Here is a 22,934-nt window from a genome sequence, read left to right as displayed (position 1 = left end):
GCTTCCGCCTGAGAAAAAAACAGTAAAATCGACGCGACGGTTTGTCGATTTTCTCTCCAATTATGTCATTCTTGTGCTCACTTCTCGCTAAATTCTGACACCTCATCTGTCATATTCACGAATAATTCTCTTTCGATCGGAAACCTCGCGTATCGTATATTGATTTATCGAAATCCTTCAAAAACAAAATTTTAAATGCAAATTGTTATAAACGAGAAAAAAATGCAAAAAATACGCTGCAATTTCCTGACTTGGTAGAAACATAAAAGAAAATGAAATGATATTTTTAAATGATATTAAAATTGCATTTTTATATATACGATATGCAATAGTGTTTATTACATAAATAACGTGTATACAATAATGTGTACAAAAATAAATTTTATGATCGCATGTTAGATAAAAAATGCGTTCTGTTGTTTCAAAATAAGTAAGAAAATATTGCTATTTTTATATCTTGAGCGTCCACAATTATTTTTATTTTTTTTATATATATAAGAAATCACGTAATTGTGCATTTGTATACATTTATATTTTATTAATTATATTGAAAATTTTATGGGTCAGAGAGAGATGTATATATAATAGTCGTGTATTAGCTTATTATACAGGGTGTCCTAAAAATTTTGACACATCCAAAGTGTGAAGATAGATTGGGCCAAACTGAGTCAAAAAGTCCTATACCATTTTGCAAAATTCGCAATAATTTTTGCGTTATTAATTAAAATATGTGAGCTAATGAGCGCGTTGGAAAGCAGCGTCTCTTAGTAACAAAAGCAACATCTAAGCGAAAGGTGGAGTCACGCTGTCACCTCTTGCTTAGATGATACCTTCATTGCTCGGAAACATACACAAGTAATCCGATGTATGCCTGCCGATACCGGCCTATTGCTTTCCAGGACACCCTGTATATGTATATATATATATCCTAATTATGCTACGACTGCTATGTGCAACACAGTTATTCCAATCGTAGCCCAATTATGGACAGTAGCAGCAAACATTTGCAGTTAATGGGAAACATGGTCTCCCCTTTTAATCAACGAGATTACGTAGAGTTCACAGAGTTCAGAAACTACAGCGGCGAAGTTTTATCTATAAATTCGGTCCTTATACCTGCTCTGCTTATTAAATCAACTTCATCACGAATGACTCCGTTGAATCACGGTCTTGGTTCCCGAGTTATTAATCTTTATGTGAAAGAAGAGACTGCAATATCCAAAATGAGAATCATACTGAAAGCTACTTTTATAAAAGCAGTACTTAACTTATTTGAAGAAAATATATAAGGAAAAGAGAAGAGAGAGAGAAAGAAATTACAATTTATATTTCACGTCTTCATAATATCATATTTTATTCTACGTTCTCGTAAATAATATGTATAGTCTTTTAAAACGGATTAACAATCTTAATATGCAAAAACAATTTCAATGAAAATAAATTTCCGAACATAAAATAATTGCTCTCCACTTATTATTCAATAAAATTCTCTCAATTCATAATAAAAGTGTTATTATAATAAAAGTGTTTGACCTACATAAATACAATTAAACAAATTAAAATCTATCATATTATCAGGAAAGCTTCTATCTGTTGCCTTTTGCTAAAATACATCTCTCTCACAGAGTAAAAAAATGGCAATTTTATATTCCGACGTCACCAACGAAAATTGCGATTTCCTTGTTCAGGAAAATGCCTTCCGCCTGATTTCACGAGGAAATACGAGTAGCGCGACGCGTAACGCGCGCAAGACGAATCCGCGCATTGGGAGATTGAATTCCTTGCGGAATAAGTAATCGCAGGGGTGAACAAAGAGAAAATCAGGAAGCGAGGACAAACGGTAAAGTGGGGACAGTCGTCTCATAAGCATCATTTGTCGTCGCGGCGTGTTCGTCTCAAAATCGCGCACACAAATTCGCACGAGCTCGCGCACCGTCTTCGAGCTCGCGCGCTATCAAAAGCATTATGTTGTGTATATTAAATCGAGCGTTACGACGAATGTCGCGAGCACGGAATTTTGCGAGATAAGCGCGCGCACGTTTGCGTGAGTTTTGAGGAATTAAATTGCTCGGAAAATGAGTAATCTCGCGAATAATGGAGAATGCCGGAAAGTGGAAGGGGAGAGAAGAACGCCGGGTAACGTAAACATTGTGCTGACTCGAGTTTAATCAGAAGGAGCCAAATGAGCCTCGGGTCAGCCCTCGGCAGCCGGGCAACAGGGTTTCGTCCCGCTCTCGTAGGAATAAGGAACGATCCCATGGATATTCTGCTGATTCCTATCTACCCGAACCAGATCATCGAAGAAGGGCTGAATAGGAGAGAAGGCATCCACCAACTTGGAAACTTTGGGAATCGCAACCGACCTACTTTCATTTTAATTGATAAAAAGAAAAGTGGTACGACTTTTTTCATCCAAGACACTTAAATCGATCATTGTTCTAGATATGCCCGTTCTGTAGATTTATATTTATATAACAATAATTAACAAAAAAAAAAAGAAAATATTAAAACACTGTCATAAAAGTTTATAAAAGTTTAATGCACAACATCAAAAGCGGCAAATAAAGTTGTACATTATATATCTTGCAAAATTATTTACCGCGATTTTTTCTCGATTTAATAAACGTATTGATAATTGTTTTAAATGTAAAAAAAATTCTTTAAAACTATAAAGAATGTAAACAATTAATAATACAATTGATAACTTGAGGTGCTTCATAAATATTAAATGGGCAGTACAATATTTTAATAATTTGATATAGCAAGTTTATTAAAAAAAAAGTCTCATATAACATGTATTTTTGATTGCGCGCATATAATTCCGAAAAAGTTAAAATTGCAATTATGTAACTCATTGTGTTATCAATGTAATTTTACTAATTTTTTTTTTATCGAATAATATTGTATTACTCAATGCAATTATTTAAAAAATATTTAACTTTTCGATTTCGCATGAATTTCAAAGTAATGAAATATTTATTATATAGCTATAAATTTCTTCTGCTAAAATCTATGTGAAAAAAATATTAACTTACAATAGCTTTAATGATGTTGTCTTAATTACAGATAATGCAGTCAAACTAAAATAAATCTTTTTAATATATGAAAAAATAACAGCGACAGAGAATATATACGTAATGCATTTATTGTAGATGAACTCGATGCCTAATTACACGTCGTAAATATCAACGTCGAACTTCCGCACAGCTGATTTAAGCAAATGAATTCGCGGTATAGTGCCCGAACTCGTGGAAATTAGCATTTTGATGATTCCGGTTTTAAATGTCCATAATTGATTAATCACCGCTAATGCGAAGCACTGGCGTGCGTGTCGTTATCCCTTTTATATGTAAATTCCACTGACAATAATGCAGTAACAGGATATCTGTTTATTCGACTGATTACGAGCGAAACAAAACAGCTCGCTGATTGGTGGTTTTCCCATGTTTTCCCGAGTAAAAAGCAAATCTTCTCGACGTAATTGCAATCACAATTTACATCGATCGTTTGCATTTGCAATGTAATGAAAAGCTCATCGATATTTTATATATTATGCGTTAAACCTCTCATATATGCGAGAATATAAAATAACAATTTTGCATCATTAAAGTACTAGTTTATAAGTTCCACACAAATTTCGTTGCTAAATATATATGAGCAAAAACATTATATTTGCTTAAATAACTAAACAAGCATATAATGCATACTTTTCCGTATTTATAATCTCGATTATTACACAAGCACAGTAAAACGATATTTCAACATTAAACTAAAACTCTAAGTAATCATTAATCGACAAAAAATCGCTCACACACGAATATTCAAGCAATACGATACCGTATCAGATCAGGAAATATCATTTCAGTGCAACAATTCTCATATGCTGCTCGATCTCGTAACAACTTCGGAAACATACGCCGTGAGAATTATGCTCCGAATACAACGGACCCTCGCCGGAACATACGCAGTGCGAAATGCGAGTTTATGTTCCATAAAATAAACCAGCAGATAAAGCCGACAAAGAGAAAGCGCGTATGCGTGTGCCTTCTTTAGCCACGAGTAACTCCTGCGTATTCACTTTCGAGGATGCACCGCGACTCATCTACATCACGCGAGATTCTTCTCGCGAGCTGCAACGGCAAGCCCGACGGAAACTTTTACCCTTAATCGTGCCGTATCTCGCGCCAGTACCTCCACGAGCATGCTACAAATCGGCTTTAAGCCGTACGCCATTATAAAACAGGCTCCGTGCTGTATCCGGCTTGCGTGCGACCGTTGCAATCGCCTTACTTCTCTCTCTCTCTCTCTCTCTCTCTCTCTCTCTCTCTCTCTCTCTCTCTCTCTCTCTCTCTCTCTCTCTTTTCTCCAACCTGATCTTTTGTATGTGACTTTTAAAATATAGAGTGATTTAAGAATATGTGGGAAAAATTGATAATTTTGCGTTTACCTGAAAAAGATTGTCACCGGAGAGTAATCGCTGATTTTAATAAAAATTGCGCGGACGATAACCGCTCGAGAATGAAACGTTGAATAAAAGAGATTGAGAGATAAACTAGAATATTTTCTGGTTTTATCCACAAGTTATCTCTAATTTTTTAAAGTAGTTTTATCTCCACTCACGGTATTAAATTTTTTTTAATTTATTCTCATATTTTTGTGTTTACTATGTTAATTAAAATTAATTCAGGGCAGGAGTTTCATAACACGTTGCTATAAAATTAATAATAATAAGTTACAATACATATATGTATCCATTTTTTTATTTTCTCTCTCTTTTTCCCTTTCTTTCTCTCTTTCTCTAATTTTACAGATAGAATAAAAAGATTCTCAATAAAATATATAAAAATAATCTCAAGTTATTTATTTTATCTTTGATGAAAAAACCATAAATTCTTTTTATATATCAAAAACACTAACTTGAAAAAAATCAAGATTTATAATATTTTAATTTAAAAATGAAAATTTTGCAGCTGTGATTACTTTTCATTCAGAAAACGTTATATTCCATAATATTTTAACAGATTGCATTTTACTCTCGTTTTCTCTTTTTCGTTCGTTTCTTCTCAACCTCTTTTTTATGGGTCGCTAAGATTAGAATTATGCCATGGCATGCCTAAGGTGTGTATGCATTCTTTGATCCTGGTTTACGCGTGGCTTTGGAAATAGGTGACTCTATATGCTGCTCTCGCGCTCTTGCAAGATATGCGGGGATTTTAATTTCACTCGAAAAAGAGAAGTAGTATACTTTAAACTGCACAAAAGGAGTCGGCTCTCTTTCGAGAGAAATTAGTTTTGTCGAGCTCTATTTCCGGCAAGCTGCTGCTGCTGCTGCTATGCTTCTATTGCAGCTGCATCCGCGAACTGATACGAACACGCGCAACAGCTCAAGATGGTATGGAAAGAAAAATGCAGTTTGCTATTATACGAAATGCACTCTAAAATAACGTTTATTTAAACTAGAATTAATGCGTTGTCCATTGTTCGCGCTATTAATCGTCGATAATATGCCATTTATTGTTTAATAATTCTCCGCGAAAACGCAGTCCGACCATTTTGTTGCGTGAATTCATATTTAATTTCAATCTTTGGACATTTTTTAATCCGTGACTAATACAATTTCCAAACAACCTTTATTTTTCAAGTGTTTTTCGCACGACCAATTTATGCGAACATTATTAAACGATGTGTGAGATGATTCTCTTTTAAAAGCTCGATATCATGAATCATCATTTGCTCAATTTTTTTCATAAACACTGGTGGCTATATTTTTATATACCTTACGTCAAATAATTTGCAATAAAATAAATCACTGATAAATACTAAAGACACAATATGGAAATCGACAAAATGTATGATCTTAGAAATTTTGTGTATGTTTCTTATTATATTGTATCTTTAATAATAAAAGTATCATCATGTTCAATTTTATTATATTTCAATTCTATTGTTTACATTTTATATTAATGTACTATTAATTTTATGAGAAACGCGAGGAAGAATATATGATATGCAGGAAAATGCAAGATAGAAATGCAGTGTTTCTAGCATACCATGCTTCTAAATAATGTTATTCAGACACGTTCTCTCAAGAACAACCTATTTTCAGTAATTAAGATTTAAAAGCTTTTCATTTTCAGGTCACTGCAAATATTTAAGAAAAATTACGTCATGCAAAAAATGTTACCCAAACATACATTTTTTCGCTGTTTTTACTATTTGCTAAAATATTTCATCGTTCATTGCAAATATAAACACAATTTTTACATTTTTATATGTGATTAATCATGTAATGTTTACTGAAATAAAAATACATACAAGTTCATTATTAATAATGAAATATATTTCAACTTTTATTTTATTTTAATTCAATATTTATTTTAATTTATTAAAATATTAAATCTTTTTTTCTTATTTAATATATATTTTTTAATATTTAAACATTGTATTTTTTCATACAATTATTATCAAATTTGTTTTTGTTTTCTCTTAAATAATTTATTAGGTAATCTCTTTATGCATAAAAATAATTTAATTTAACCTTAAAAATTTCCAAAATTAAAAAACTGACATATATAAATAAAATGTAAGAAAAGTTAAAATTTGTCAAAGAGTTTCCAGTTAAGAAAAGATATATCAATCTTATTATATTAAATATTTTAATGTTTATAGAAAATTCATTGAAAATAATCTTGCAATTTTGTTGCATTAGCAAATGAATAAGAAAAGAGCTATTTACGATATCAACTGTTTACGATATCAACTTCAAAAAAAAATAGAAAGGATAGAATGAAAAAATAAAATTGACAGAAAACTGCAAATTATAAATCGCAGACCTCACTATACATCGAGATAGAAATGTAGTTTCCGACACGCAGGTCCTGCAAAATTTTAAAAGTCTAATCGACCATATTTTATCGAGAGAAACAGTTTGTTTCTCATTAATACTGATACCGTCCAACACCAAAGTCCAATCTTGTTATTTTCGACCGCTATCGCGCGTGCTAGATCGATCGACTAAATCCAAAATGCATCATCATTTGAATCGTCAAACCATGATCAAAATTAATTATGGTTTTACTGGATAGATACATTTAAATACAGCAATAATTCCCAAAGCCATCAATGCATAAATTCAACATTCATATATGTTTTTTTTTATGTATAAAAGACATTGCGAGTAATTAATGCATATTAAATATCGGAAATAATTAAAGATTAATAAATATTACACAATTCGACTTTTTTATATTATATAAGAAGAGTGAAAGATTCAATAAACTTTTCCTATTGGAGTTATAAATATTAACCGTAGCTAAGTTAGCCACCTTTAAAGTTTTTTTTGTATTTTTTTTTCTCATTTACGCTAGAAATAATTTGTGAATTGTTTCACTTTTTACTTTGTGCGGAATTTTCGTATTTGACGTATATACAATTGGATACAATACAATCAAAACTTCTAACGTATTGTTCAAAATCTACCGACTTTTTTTACCTCATTTATGCTTCCGGAAGAAAGAAGCGGCACGAAAGTTAAGATTCACAGAGGAGATTTTGTCAGCTAGATTCAGACAGATCGTCGCGTCGAATTTCGAGATTTTGTCCTCGAGAGTACAGGAAATGCTCGGTAGCGCAAGTAACGTGAGCAAAGTTTTCATGTAACAACGTCAGGCGGCGGCGGCCTATTGTAATCGCCATTGATTCCGCGATACGAAACTTCGAAGCTCTGCAACAATTCGTAAGTCCCGTAGCCGGAAAAGTTGAAAAGTCGAATGGTTCCGCCGCGCATTCGATTGCCGCTCCGGAATTGGGTTTACATAACTCCCTAGATTTCCGGCATGACGTCTAACCGTTGCAACTTTGCCGAATCTTGATTCTTAAATAGAGTCGTTGTATCCCCCCCGCCAATATTCCGACGTCGGCTGTGTTGATTTTTTTTTCCCTCGAAAAATCAAAGTCTTCCGGCGTGGATAAATAAAATCTTCTCGTTGCGTTTAGTAGTTATGTCAAAATTGCGAAAATCAGACAAAAGAATTTTATAAAAGATAAACCAAACGTCCAATTTTCAGTACTTTGAGCACTTCAAAAATATTTTGCTTTGTTAGATTTAAGCGACTGCTTTACTAAATTAAAATTAAAGTTTGTAATGTTAAATGAAGAATTTTAGAAATTAATTTAATATCAAAGATTCCTTTTAGAAAAAAAAAACAAACATAAAAAACCAGAAAGCTATTTAAGACATTTTACCAAAAAAAATTCTTATATATACATATATACCTACATGTGTATATATATATAATTTTGTATTATTTAATTTTTTTACCTATATATACCAAAAAATGATTATTCTAAAAAATGATTATTATCTTAAAAAATTAATTTATATATATATATATATATATATATATATATATATATATATAAAATTTTGTATTATTTAATTTTTTTGGTATTTCAAGTAGTATGTTTCTAAAATTTAACACTCTAAAGTTTGACAGGAAAGTGCAAAAATGACGAACAATTAAAATATAAATATATAGAGCACACAAAAGAAAGAATTTTCGATCCAAAAGAGAAATTTTGCAATAGAAGGAAGAGTTCAATATTGAACCTCTAACGGCTGCCTTAAACTTGCTTATGGTCTCTTCGTATTATTATATAAATAATGTAATAAATATTGTATACATCCCGTTACTGTCTGTTCGAACTTTAATTATCATCGACGCATCTCTTAGCATCACCCGTTAACCCTTGCAACCCCTTCTGCGGTGCAGAGAAGGAGGGGAATCACAATAAATCGATAATCGTTCCAATAACGATTGACAATACGGCACGGCCGCGTGACACACGCATCGGCTCTGATTTAAATGACAAAGAAGATTAAGCATTTGGCTCGTGTTTTCGCCCTTTGACCACTGCACCCTCCCTTCCTCAGCGATAATCCTAGCACCGAAGCACCGTATGTATGCGTTCGCTCGATCAGACCGACACCTTTTTCATTTTCATCAGCTCGCTGCCCCGTCCTTCGATTTTTACAACTCTCTTCGCAATGCTTTCGCGTTGTTTTTTAAAATTTTTCTTGGCCGATCGACAGACGCGTCTCCATTTTTGTTTTTCTCGCGTTCTCGCTTTTTTTTTATTGCCCGGCTTTTGACGAACCCTCGCAAACATCCTGTCGTCGTGGATACCGTCGTGGCTAATCGATCGCGGCTTCGAGTGACAAACGTGTCCGACCCTATCGATGTCGATCCGTTACTTTTTTGCGATCGATCATCTCCTCCCGACTGTCATCCATCGTAAAGTTTGACGAGGAACAACGTTTACATGATGATCGTGAATAGAGACGAGCGTGCTTGCGAGACGTTACTTTTCCACAATACTTACTATAATCTTAAAAAATCAATTTATTTAATATACTATATATCTACTAATACGCAATCAAAATATAAAAATTTGTTATAATTTTTGTTTATAAATTTCTATTGATTGCATATCTTTTCATTTTTGCGACAATCTCTCATAAATATAAACATAATAATATTTTTGTAAAAATTAATCAACGATATGTATAATTTTATGAATAATCTTTTTCTATTTTTGCGAGTTGTATTATAAATGAAGTTATAAATGATACACAACATATATTAATAATATGGGCAACAGAAAGTTCTTTGTTTGGATAAATTCGATGAATTTCCTACAATGAATTTCCTACAGCGGAAATGTGCAGCGGATGCGAACTCGCATATTACTATGTTACAAATTCTGTTGTTGTTATCGACCAGCCTGCAACATTGTAGCAATCTGTTAAATTCTGCAAATGCGCATGCACCAGACTGTTCTCAATTCCACCCTTTCCTTGTATAAGAATTCTGTCTCCTATTAATCGCCGCTCTTAAATCCTAATGCGTATGTGTGTGTGTATCCTTTTTTATTCTTAATTTCCATTGCGCGAATTGCTAAAAAATGTAAAAACATTCGCGTGACAATAATAGGATGATTAGTAGTAATATCATTGCTCTATCGTAATGATAATCAAATCAACTTTAGAATTTTAACGCGGAATATACGATTTGAAAATTTATAATTGCTTTATAAGAAACAATTTTTCGACAAAGTATAAGTTCGAGATTTGGGAAAGAGCAGAATTGTAAACGGAACGCGTCGTCGTATCACACTCTGCTTGAAGATTCGTAGCAGTCTTTGTGAGCGGAAATCTCGAAACATTATCACAGTCGTACGTACAAGAGCGAATTTCTCAAGCACGGTGATCGACTCAAGTTGCTTCCGCTCGGCAAGTAGTTTTACCTCAACGTAAGACAGAAGAAGAGAGGGGATGAAGTTTACTTCCTGGCACGGCGGTTCTTCCGACCAACGGCTTTCTTCCGCACGAAAAGTTCATTCGAATCGAGTCGGGCGTTATTCAAACGGATAGAGTTTCGTCGAACCGCGAATATTCGCCGGCGTGCGGAATATTTAGATCCTCTCCTCCGGATTTCATTCTCGCTTTAACTGGCGGCCTGTGCCGCACTTTTATTTTCCTTTCTCATCAACAAATACCGGCGCGTGCGTTTACTTTACAGCGAATTAAAGCTACCCGTTATTCGCGACATTGGCGCGCTAAGTGAGTCGTGGGCGACTTTACTCAAGCGTGAACTTTATCACACAAAAACACACGGCAAACAAAATGGAATTTTTCGTATAAAATATTGTTACGGCAGCGTAAGAAGCGTGTAGCGGAAAAACAAATAGAAGAAAAGCTGAATTATTTCTCCCTTCTTTTTCTCAATTGCTTTCTAAGAGATAATAAATATTTCTATAAAAAAAAATCTTTTTTTATCTCATCACAAACTTAATTCCAATAATTTTCCGTACTTCTTTCTTCCTTATTTTAAATATTACTTTATATTATAAATTAATTATTACGGATGGCACGCACGTGGAGTCATAAAGTTGCTAGGAAATTCGCGTTTAAACTGACACCGCCGCAATTTGAGCTGCAAAGTTGAGTCTCTAAAATATATAGCCGGTTTCTCGACCAACGTTCTACGGTCATTCTGAGGCGCTCCGAGAGTCTCTATAGAGTGATGCGGAGGGACCTGAAATTCCTAGTGGAACCGCGAACCTCGAGGAGGAAGTGCTGTGGCGAACCACCGGTTCGCTCCTGGGATACAGTTCGGCCTCAACGAGCTACTCGTGTTGTAGCCAAAACAGTTTGACATTGACCATCGCGATCGATTGTTCAACTATCTTAACTGTAAGTATATGTTTCGCAAGTATGTATTTCATTGCAACACTTAAAGAGAAAGCTGTTCTTCACATTAGTATAAATTCACATATATTACTAAATCGTGAAATATCGAATAATATAAATTTAATTTGTATTTTTATAACAAAATGCAAACTGCAAAATAATGTATTTAATCAATATTAATATCCATATCACAATAGATATATAAAAATCGGATTTACATTTCTGTTAAACATAAAAATATCTTAAGAATGTAAAATAAAAATCTCACATATTAAGATGTAGCATTGAAGTAATAACGTTTGTATCAATAAAAGCGAGATGAAAGAATGTATCTTTTATATGTATATTTTGCTCTAATAAATTAATCATCTTGGAAACTGTAATTTATTATACGCCTGAGGCACAAGAAGCTCGTATTACAACTCATTCCAGACAGGATGAACCGCGATATTACATCGCAGGACAAAGTCAGAAAATGTTAAGATTCCAATGTATCGCGATTCAAAATTAGAATCTTATTGTCAACAAATACGAGAATGATTGCAAGTTCGTAGTTGTCGGAAAAATTCCAACAAAGTATCTTTAATCCGTTTACTTCGATTTTAAATTCAAAGAAAATCGATTGTTATGAATAAACCAAGCAATATTGCAGCGACACATTTATCAAACCGTAAGAAATAGCTCTGCTAAGGAGCAAAAGTTATACTTGGATTTATTCTATACGATTATCATCGCTGACGGCAGGCTTATTTTCCAAGATGTTGGTAAAGAGACATGGCTCGTTGCGAGTGTGTTTTTTTTGCATCGACTTGCAAATTGCATTAAGGCATCGATGCGCTCACGAGAAGAGTGATCCGCCGTGCTACTTTCCATGCTGTGCATCTCTTAAACAGCGACGGGTTACATTGGCCGCGAACGAATCGATTTTCCGCTTCCGCTCGCTATCAGCGTTACCCAGGCTGAGAGCTGAGTGCATCCATGGACGATATTAACCTTAGCCGCGTTCTATCGGAAAGTATCGACGCCCGCCAGCCGTTCCTGCCGTAATAGGGACTGATACCGATATAATTACGCCGGCAACTCCACGCATCGAGAAACACCGAAAATCATTTTCGTCGTTTAATCGCGAGAATACCCTTGGGATATGCGCCATTTGTTTTAAATTTTCATACTTTGAACAGTTCTAGTTTTAAACACACACACATATCTACTTATTATTTTCTAAAATACAATCAATAATTTTTTGTAAATGAATTTCAAATTTCCATTTATATGTATATTATTCTCTAAAGACATATTTTAGCAGTAACGCTTTTATTAAAAAATAATTATCAAAAGTTATTATTATTAATATTATAAAAAAATTATTTATATCGTTAAATTTATATATAAACCTTAATCTATCATGCAAGTTTCGATATAACTCCATTATTTTTTATACAAACCATCTAGATTTTCTTTATTCAAAAAATAAACGTAATTTAAATACATTCTACTTTGAAACTTAATTATTCCCTGTTAATTGACATTTTTTCCGTTTTCTCGAAGTTGACGAGCGCTCGTTATCGGCCTTATCGTCGACGAGATCGACATTATTATTGCCGCTTAACAATCAAAGTGACTGTCGAGCAACACATTGACAGCTTTAAATCCCATTTGAGTTGTTTGTTTCTGCCTCGATCCTTGAGCTTCCATAACTATGTTTCATCCGAGTCTAACTCACAATATATGAATGAATAATTATCAAGCTTTAAATATTAAATAATCTTTAGTATGCTGAGAACGCTATGATGTCCTCGATAAAACTGACTATACAAGATATTCGGAAGAAAATATAAAAAAAAATAATAAGAAGTTTGTCATATCTATATTACATATATGCGGAATTAATAGCATGTCCTCTCCAGACGCATAATTTCTCGCGAAAGATTTATAAGTGAAATTTCCTCCGCGCCTTCCTCATCCATCATTATGGTTGCTTCCGGTCTATTCTTATCAGTAATCATGTAATATAAATATATTTTACGGTAATTTAAATTCTATTTCTATTTTATTATTGTCACTAATTAAAAGAAAAAGAAAAAAAGAGAAAGAAATACTTAGTTACCATAATATTATATTTTACAATAGTATGTAAAGCTAGCGTATCATTTCGTAAAAATTTATAATTCTAGCTTTGTTTTAATAGTACTGTGATACTTGATACATATAATTGATGCATTAAATAAATAAATACTTTTTCTATAACCGTTAAACCATAGAAAATGTCTCATAACGAATATATGTTCCTAAATTTAAATATATTAACTCTTCAAATTAACTGACACTTTTGACCATATTGGATAATCTAATTTACTATATATATATTTGATTTTAAAATTTCTTTGATTCGTGATATTAATTTGAAATAGTGTAACTTGCTCCAATCAAGCTCGATGAAATTTGCTCCATCTAAACAGACCTTTACACTGCTGCACTGTTTGCACCACATTATTTATATTGAGGTCATATTGTAATATTCCCAGAGACCAATATAGTTACGCGTTAGGCCTATTGTATATGAAATGGACGAGAGAACACGAGCCTGAGGCGTAAGAATATCAATCATTAAAGTGGCCAGCATCATAAGTTGACATTTTGACTTATGCGAAGCTTACGTCGAAATTTCCATTGATCGAGTTGAGCGTTGTTACAGACCTGCATAAATTTGTGTGAAATGGATTTTATCCGTCACACGCGGAAAATCAGATGACTGAAACGAGTTTACACGCGTCGAGCCCCATTGATACGCGCAGCGTAAGCCGGCACATTATTCTCGCGAAACTGATGCTGGGTCGTATCATTGGTCCATGTGCCAGACTTTACCTGTGTTATGTAAATTCGCAAACGCGAGCGCACGCTGGACTGGACAACCGGAGCGAATTTACACGCGTTGTATTACGAGTTAGTATGTAAAGTTAAGGCACGAGATGCATTACGAGGTTAATCCGCGGTTATACGCCGGGCCGAAGCTCACCGGGGAGTTTCGCTGTCCAATCGCTTTCGAGGCGCACCGCCACTCCGATTTGGAGTTTTGGAGAGCGGGACCGGCAACCTCCCCGGGGCGATGCATAGGGATTGCCATTTCAGCGCTTCCGCCGCTAAAGCGATTGCATATCTTCGAGGCAAACTTTTCGTGCGGTCATGTTCAATCCGGTCAATCCCGCCCGTCTCTAATATGCGCCGGGAATAGAGCAGGTCATTAAAGCAGCACGATGTAGATAATGCGAACTGAGCTGCATAATGATAGCGCACTCGACCCTTTGATATTGGAGAGACAGTATACCTAACGATATACAAATATCTTGCGTTGTGTTATTGAACTTGGATATAAAAATTTTATATTTCCTATATTTTCTTTCCCGAATAAATCAACTTTGTAAAATAAGTCTATTACATTTTTTTCTCAAGATAAAGCTAATGTTTATTTAAAAAAAATAAAAAAAAAACTGTTAAATACTATATCAAAAATAATAATTTAATGTGTATTGCGCATGCGTCAGTATTCGCTACAAAAAAAAAAAAAAAGAAAAAAACATCCGTCTGACGAGATGTTCCGACATTTGATATCGTGAAAGATGTCTTCCACTCTCTATATCTTATTCAGGAAATAACAAGCCCTGACGTAAGACGACACAAATATCCATATAATCATGCGTGTTATTCGCGCCTGAAACTTATTTGCTTTTTGCCAGCGGCTAAAATATGAGTTTTTCATATTCGAGGCTTCTCATCCATATTCAGTGATCAAACGACAAACGCGAAAAGGCGAAGATACCTTGTAAGTCGCGTAAGAACGAATAAAGTCGTCTGAGATGTCGCAAGCATTCTCAAAGCAGACGCAATTTATATCCTATTGGTTCTATATTCGACGAAGTTTTCTTCCTTCTTTCTTTCTCTCCCTCTTTCTGTGCGTATCGCATATTTTTCTTTCATTCGTGTATTATCCCGTCTTTAGCACATTCGATCGAAATATCGTCATACATACTCTATTGTCAAAAAATATTTTAACAATAAAAATCTTTGACAGATTTGAAATCCAAGCATGTAAGTTTAAAGAAACAATAAATTATGCAGTTATTTATCATTAAAGATTTCAGAAAATTAAAAAATAATTCAATTTATATAGTATATAAATTCTACATAATTATATTAAATTATATTATTATATTCTATATAATTCTATAATCTATATATTTTATTCTAAATATTTAAAATCAACTTGAAAATAAAGTTATTGAAAAATAAATGTAGAACAATTATTTTTTCCGTATATTTCAAGAAGAAAATGATAGTCACAGTGAATATAAATCAATAGATACTTTAGACGCAAATATTTACCACCGGTCTGTTCATTTTAATTTTACGACTACAAACTCGTATTATAAGGTAATTATACTCGAAATTATCTTATACAGTCTTTTTCTTGTTATTACAATTTCAAGAATAATCTCAGGATAAATCTTTGGTAACGATAAAAGGAATTAATAGCAGCAATTAAAACAAAATATGTGTGCGACATAAAGATGTCGAGTAACGAAGGAGAAACTTTGCGCCGAAAGAAGACCGGAATGGAAAATAGATCACATTCATTTCAAAGATGCCTGAGACGTCCATTTCTGTTGTCTAGAGACAAATCTGAGCTATAATGGTCCATAAATTCTCGACCATCTCTTTATTTTCTTATTGCAACAATCTCGAGTATAAAATTGTTTTCTTCCTAAGCTATCTTGACTCTCGAGAATTTACATCGCTATTTCTGAATATTATTAAATATCTATTACGTAAACAAATTCCAGAGACATTATTAGCATTGTTTTGATATTTCTAGGAAGAAGATATTTCGCTTATAATTGCCGCGTGAGAAGACATCGATCGTGTTTGACAAACAATACGCGTAATGGGAAGAACGGCTACAAAATTAAAATTAAAATTAAATTAAAATTAATGTACATAATATTTAAAAAAAAATAACTTTTGCCATTGTACGATATTATCAAGAAAGATCTCGCTGGTTCGACGTGGAGACGTACGCATTGAAAAGAATCGGAAAACTCTGTTCGACTTTAAGTATAAGGGTAGATAAAAAAAAAAAGACAAGAAAAAACCATGACATAGAGAGATGGCATTCCAAAAGGGTCGCAAAATGGAATATTGATCGTACGCGCTTTGAGGAGCGTGTTTCGTATCGCGAGCGTGTAACGCTCGTTCGCTTGCTCCGTGCACTTCCGGAATCCACCGTAACATCCGTTTTCTCCGTCCGTTTCCTCGACGATCACTGAATATGGATGAAGCACCACTCGTACTCATCGACGGATCGGTCTACAAGCTTAAAGTATCCGACAAGATACGTAGGATATTTTGCTTCTCCTTCTCGATTACGATTATATCTGCTATATGTGTCGCTATTCCCTTCTTTCGAAAAGATGATTTGATAATTGATGAGAATTATGCGAAATAATAAAATAAAAGATAGTAAAATCCGTTAATGTAAATACTGATGTTAAAGTATTTGTGTTCGTGCGCGTGAAAGATATATACATATTTCGATATTTTTTTACACTTTTTATATTTTGATATTTAAATACTTTATCAAAATCGATAATTTCTTACCAATATTATAATATTGATGTCATTTATACGTATAAAATTACATGAAATTAGTAATACAATTTTTTTCACAGAAAATATTTCGAAGCAAAATATTAATTTTTAATGCTATCAATTATGGAAAGTAATATTTGTGTCAAGTTGCTTTTTCTTCGATGTGTTTTTAATATTTTATTTTAAATTAGTTCTTTATTCAGCAGGTGCAAGTATTTTTATATTTGCTTAAATGGTTTTTTTTACGTGTGCTGTTAAAATCCTAAAAATTCAAATTCTAGATATATATTAAAATAATAATTTAACATATTCCAAATTATAGTACACGATATTTTTTTTAATACATCGATATTTTTTTAATGTACTTTTTTCCTATACATTTTGTCATCAAATAGTGCCATTTTACAATACACACGAAATACGATTACGCAGGATTGTATAGAAAATGAAAAAAAATTGTTTAAATTTAATACAGTATCGATAATTTCGCTAGATTTCGTTTGATATGTTAGAGAAAAAATCTTTTTTATTTTAATAATCAAACTATAATAAAATGGCAGATAATATTGACGCTTGTGTAATGTTTGACATCAAATAAAGCAAAGCATCGATACTCTATTAAATTTGATCATTTTTATTTTAAATTGACACTCACCATCATCGTCAAAACTGCAACCCGAGAGCATCAAAACGATGTACGAGGCCCCCCACTCTCATCGATTGTGTTTGACGTTCACATCCATGACGTCGTTTTCATTTCGGAGCAATGTCCAACAAGACCAGAAAATTTATAACGAATGTCCTAGTCGTCCCCGTTTTTGAGCATTTTGACAGTCCGCGACGCAATATTCATTTCGAGGGCGATGTTTCACGATCGAATATTTGTCCGCGAGCGATCATTTATTATTCGGAATATCTCACGTCCAAATAATCGCTTAACGACGATGCGTTCAAATTCGAATGGCGACGTCGACGATTTCGCGCGTACTTCACGCACATACGTTATCCCACTCTTTAATGCAACGTAATGGGATACTTTCCGCTCGCACTTTTCAAGTTCGAAGTTTCGAGTTCGAAAGCTAAATCTACTCTCAAAATTTACTCGCAGCCACTTTTGATACAGGCATACACGCTACACATACACGCACTCGCGACGAAATAGGAAACTGAAGTAAACTCACGCGATGCCATCGGCGATGGTCACTATATGTATGACGTAAATATTGTCGTCCCGCGCAAGAAGCGCTATATTTCCACCTTTTTTGCGACGCAACGAGTTCGTGAAGTTAGTCCATGACTCGATAGTTCTGGCCTGTGTGAGTCAATTTTACTGTCGAAATTCACTCGGTTGCGTTCCTCACGGTTTCGGCACACACGACGAGGAAATGCGACGAAATTAGATATCAGAATAAATTCGCGCAGAATAAATTCGCTCCGGCCACAGGCAAGTACAACGTCACATATACTCGCGACGTAATTGTTGTCCCGCGATGTTTCTGGCGACGCGATATTTCCATTTTCGCGACATTTTACACACTTTTCCGCATATAATTGTTAGTTGCCACACGTCCACTCCCGAGATTCAAGAACTAACTCGACTCGATTTGGAGTGAAAACACGCAACCTTCGCGACGAGCAAAAACAACGCGCGCGAGACACAACAGACTGACGTGTACGCGACCGCGTAGTCGTTGCCTGTACCATAGACGCAAAAAATATAGATTGTGACGTCATGTAGAGTGTACTTCACCGCATTAAAAATATTTCGAATGATTTGACCAGCCAATCGGAACAAATGAGATAAACGATTCTCTGACTGATATTATTTTCATCGATAATGAAGATCGCCTCCGATATTTCATACTTATACTTGAAAAAGTTTTCTTCGCGCGCGAAATTGTCACAGCAAACGGAGAGTTCCATCGACGAAATTCAGGCTATGATCGAGCGAGTGCGATTCACATCGATCGCGTATATCAATAATCACACAACGACGACAATTCACTCGACGCTACCGTTATTTGACATTACCGGTACTCGCTCGCACGTGTAAATCGGATGAGTAAAATCAACGGAGAATGCACGGAGTGATTTCGTCCCGCCAAATAACCGACACGACGCGAATGCAAACTGAACATAGGGGGAGACGAGATGGAGCACTAGTATAGCGTAATAGCACCTTAGAGCATTTGATTGACCAATCAGGAGAGAGACTTTATCCTAATTGGTCGAGCAAACTTTTCGAAGCATTTCTTACACAGATGGAGTAATACAATGCATAGAAAATGCGTCGGCCAATCATGAATAATCAAATATGAAGATAGCAATACACTACACTATATTTATATTAATCGTGCGATTGATCAATTCGTATATGAATATGTATTATAGCGATACAGCAGAATATAAGAGCGAACGTATGCAAAAATTCACCTAAATGGTCTTTAATTCATATCCGATATGCATTGAAAATCGAGTTTACATAGGATTTTGATGAAGACAAAAACTATTTATCTCTTTTTTTCGGTGTTTCCTAAAAATGACATAATTAAACAAAGTTAATATAAAATATTTTCATTTTTTCTTTTGCTAAAGAAATGTAAAGACAGTTTATACAAAAATTTTTGCATATGTGAAAGATTTTCCACTTTTATCATAACTTTTGAGAAAAAAATAAAAAATTTTGATTCTAGCTTTCTCGATTAAATCACGTCGAATTTATTTTGACATAGATCGCGAAGGACTAAACAGGCTTTGTCTGCTTTCTTGATTTAGACGGAAAGAAAGGGAGAGAGAGAGAGAGAGAGGGAGAGAGAGAGACACAGAGACGGAGAGAAACGTCGAGCTGAGCGTGCATTTAAGCTCGCTGTTGAATATACGCGGGTCCCTACACGAAGCGTGGTTTTCTGCCCGATTAAACCGAATGTATTGTTGCAAAGTCGCTCCGCGTTACCGAGTTGCCGCCCCGTTGTTTCCCGGAAGTGCTGCTTAGATCCTCTACTAACGTTCTACGTAGACGCTTTTCGCTGCACTGTAAACGGTCTTATTAATGACGACTCGAATATCCAACTTAATAGTGGTTTCCAACAAATAAATCGACCGCATAATGTCACAAGACACAAAATTTTTATAGATTTTATAGATTTATAGTTTCTTTAATCTTTTTCAAATAATGATTAAAAGTAAAAATATATTGGCCAAAATTTTGCAAGTCTGTATGTCGAGCAACAAATGCATTCGTCAATTTGATTTGCGAACAATATTCTTAAAAAAAAGATTTATTTCAAGACAGTGGCTAATTCCATCATTTTAATATATATGTATATTACGTTTAATATGTATATACATATAACAATTTATATCGTAACGATAATTTAAAAAATTGGCAATTAAAATATTAACCGTATAACTTTTGAATGTATACTCCTTGTATAGATCTCAATGTATATTAGATCATTATGTTCGTTTATAGAGCCAATTAAGTTCATATTGTATCGCTTATTTGAAGCGACAAAATTATTTTGCGCGTTCCCCGTTGATTTTACGCATCCGAATAATTCATACGTGCGAATAAATATCAGTTGTATCACCGAATAACGTCTCGGAAGAATCGAATAAGATGTCAAATAATCGTTACAATACGTCAATCAGTGTACGCAATCGATGCGAATGACATTTGCTTGATCGTAATCTGTTGTGCGGAAAAATATTGCATTTAATAATTTTGTATGCTAAGTAAGAGATTTAGTATCGGATATATCGAATAGTTCTTTTGAGAGCGTAAATAAGATATCGAGCAATAGTCATTATTCATGATTTGACGATTTGAAAAAAATAATAATTGAATAATCATATCGTTCATTAATGATATACTCTTTGCATACATGTGACAGCGATTAGATCTTTATCTTGAGGCTACAAGTGCTAGTGCTTTCGATTGACCAATCAGGGCGAAGATTGAGACTCTCTTCTAATTGGTTGATCGAACGCTCCGGCATTAATAGCGCCTCTAATAGCGAAAAGATGTCTACACTGTGCTCGAACATGTGTCTCACCTATGTTCGGTTTGCATTCGTGTCGTGTGGGTTATTTGGCGGGACGAAATCACTCCGTGCATTCTCCGTTGATTTTACCGCATCTAAGTGATTCATACATGCGAGCGAGTACGGTAATGTCAAATAAGGTCGCGGTAGTGTCGAGTGACGTATCGTCGTTGTGTGATTATTGATATACGCGATCGATGTGAATCGCATTCGTTCGATCGTAATGTGAACTCCGTCGACGAAACGCTCCGTTTGCTGTCACGATTTCGCGCACGAAAAAATTGTCGACGAAATTAATTAGACTGTCAATTAGATTGTCAATTAGACAATCGTATCATTCACACGTCCTTACATAGATCGCGATACGTGATTGATTATTGTTACCATCTCGCGCCACCATTTGCATCGGTTATTTGGCGGGAAAAAAAATCACTCTGAACTTGCCGTCGATTTTATGCATCGGAGAAATTTATATATACCGTAACTTAGTACAGTGTCAAATAATGTCTTGGAAATATCGATTAAGACGTCGGGCGTTTATTACGTTGATCATTTGTCAATATGACTGATAGGAATTATGTTAAAGAATTGTATCGTTTGCGAACGACATACTCCGTACATTATACACGGATCGTGTTACCGCGTTGTTGGCTACACATTGCCCCCCCCTCCCCCTCCCTCCTCCCTCCCTCCCTCCTCGCGGCACCATCTTAGTTTTATATTCGCGTCGCATCGATTAGCAAGTGTAACGGAATCGCTCTGTATTTTACGTGGATTTTACACGTCGAAGTAATTTTTATATGCGAATGTGTATCGGTAGTGCCGAAAAACATCTCGGAAGCATCTCGAGTGAGATATCGAGCGATCGTCGTTATGCAGTAATTAATGTACACGATCGATGTGATCGCTACGAAACCTTTGTCTAAAGGACGAAGTCGTGCCATTTGCTGTACGTGAATCACTTCGCGTATAAGTCAGTAATGCCGAATAAGATCCTGAAAGCATCGAATAATGTTTCGGGAGTGCCGAGAAAAGTATCGATTAATGAAATTGTGTCAGTCAGTCAGTGTATGAGTCAGAATTTTTGTTTACGTCTCGGAAACGTCGAGTGTGTCACGAATGTCGCGTATCGTGTGTTTCGAAAATGCCGAATGAAATATCGGACGATCGTCTTTAATTCGTGTATTCGATCGATCTCGAATCGCACTCGTTCGATTAATATACCTCTCTTCTTATCCGCCGATCATGAGATCATGAGTCACCATATATAATGTAAGTATATTAATTTATGATTAGAAATGCCTAACAAAAATTTACAGTATTATTATCAATTAAGGCATGAATTATGGCTATTTTATATATTTTTTTAGTTCTGGATACTGCAGCTTTATTCTGTAATGTGCGCTTGAGATATAATTTATTCTACAATACTATTCTATAATGGTGAGTCTTATTTTTATTAATTTTTTTTATTTTTATAACGTATTATAAACTGCTTTTGATTGATTTTTGTTAAGCTGTCGTTAATTGTTGACGACATATTGTCTAAAATATGATTTTCTCAGATTTATTATGCGTTTGTGACAGTTAATTTATAGGATCGATATGGGATTGACGGTTGATGAGGGGCGATATCGATAACCGCAACGAACATGATTGAAACCGGTATGTAAGCTTGATTACGTCGTGTACCAATAAAGTGTACTACAACGTATGGTTATGGTTCACTCGCATTAGGCGTTGACCACGTTGTTGGTTTTGACAGCTATCAAATGATGCACGTTAGCTAATGTCAGTTTAACACAACGATTCTCCAACATTTTCAAATTTTCATTTTTATAAAGTTAAAAAATTTTTAAATTACATAAATTAAAAAATATATTATTTTTATATACTTTATTATAATAAGATAATTTAAATATATAAATCAAAATTTAATTTAGGAGTTTATAATGCAAAACTTAAAAATTAATTTTTTGTAATTTTATTCTTTGATA

The 22,934-nt window shown here is 34.3% G+C and overlaps 1 protein-coding gene across 1 annotated transcript in view; it reads right to left on the bottom strand.

Annotated features, from left to right (window-relative positions):
• LOC126859234 (nephrin-like) overlaps nucleotides 1-18,537 on the bottom strand; it is a 223,107-nt gene extending 204,570 nt beyond the window's left edge. The window contains exon 1 of the mRNA XM_050610297.1: nucleotides 17,550-18,537. The gene's annotated coding sequence lies outside the window, so the exon portion shown is untranslated. The remainder of the gene's footprint in view (nucleotides 1-17,549) is intronic.
• Nucleotides 18,538-22,934: the final 4,397 nt, after the last annotated feature.

This window comes from Cataglyphis hispanica, chromosome 3 (assembly GCF_021464435.1).
Source record: "Cataglyphis hispanica isolate Lineage 1 chromosome 3, ULB_Chis1_1.0, whole genome shotgun sequence".
Classification (NCBI taxonomy): Eukaryota; Metazoa; Arthropoda; class Insecta; order Hymenoptera; family Formicidae; genus Cataglyphis; species Cataglyphis hispanica.
Note: the sequence above shows the minus strand (reverse complement) of the source record. Positions and strands in the feature narration are given on the sequence as shown.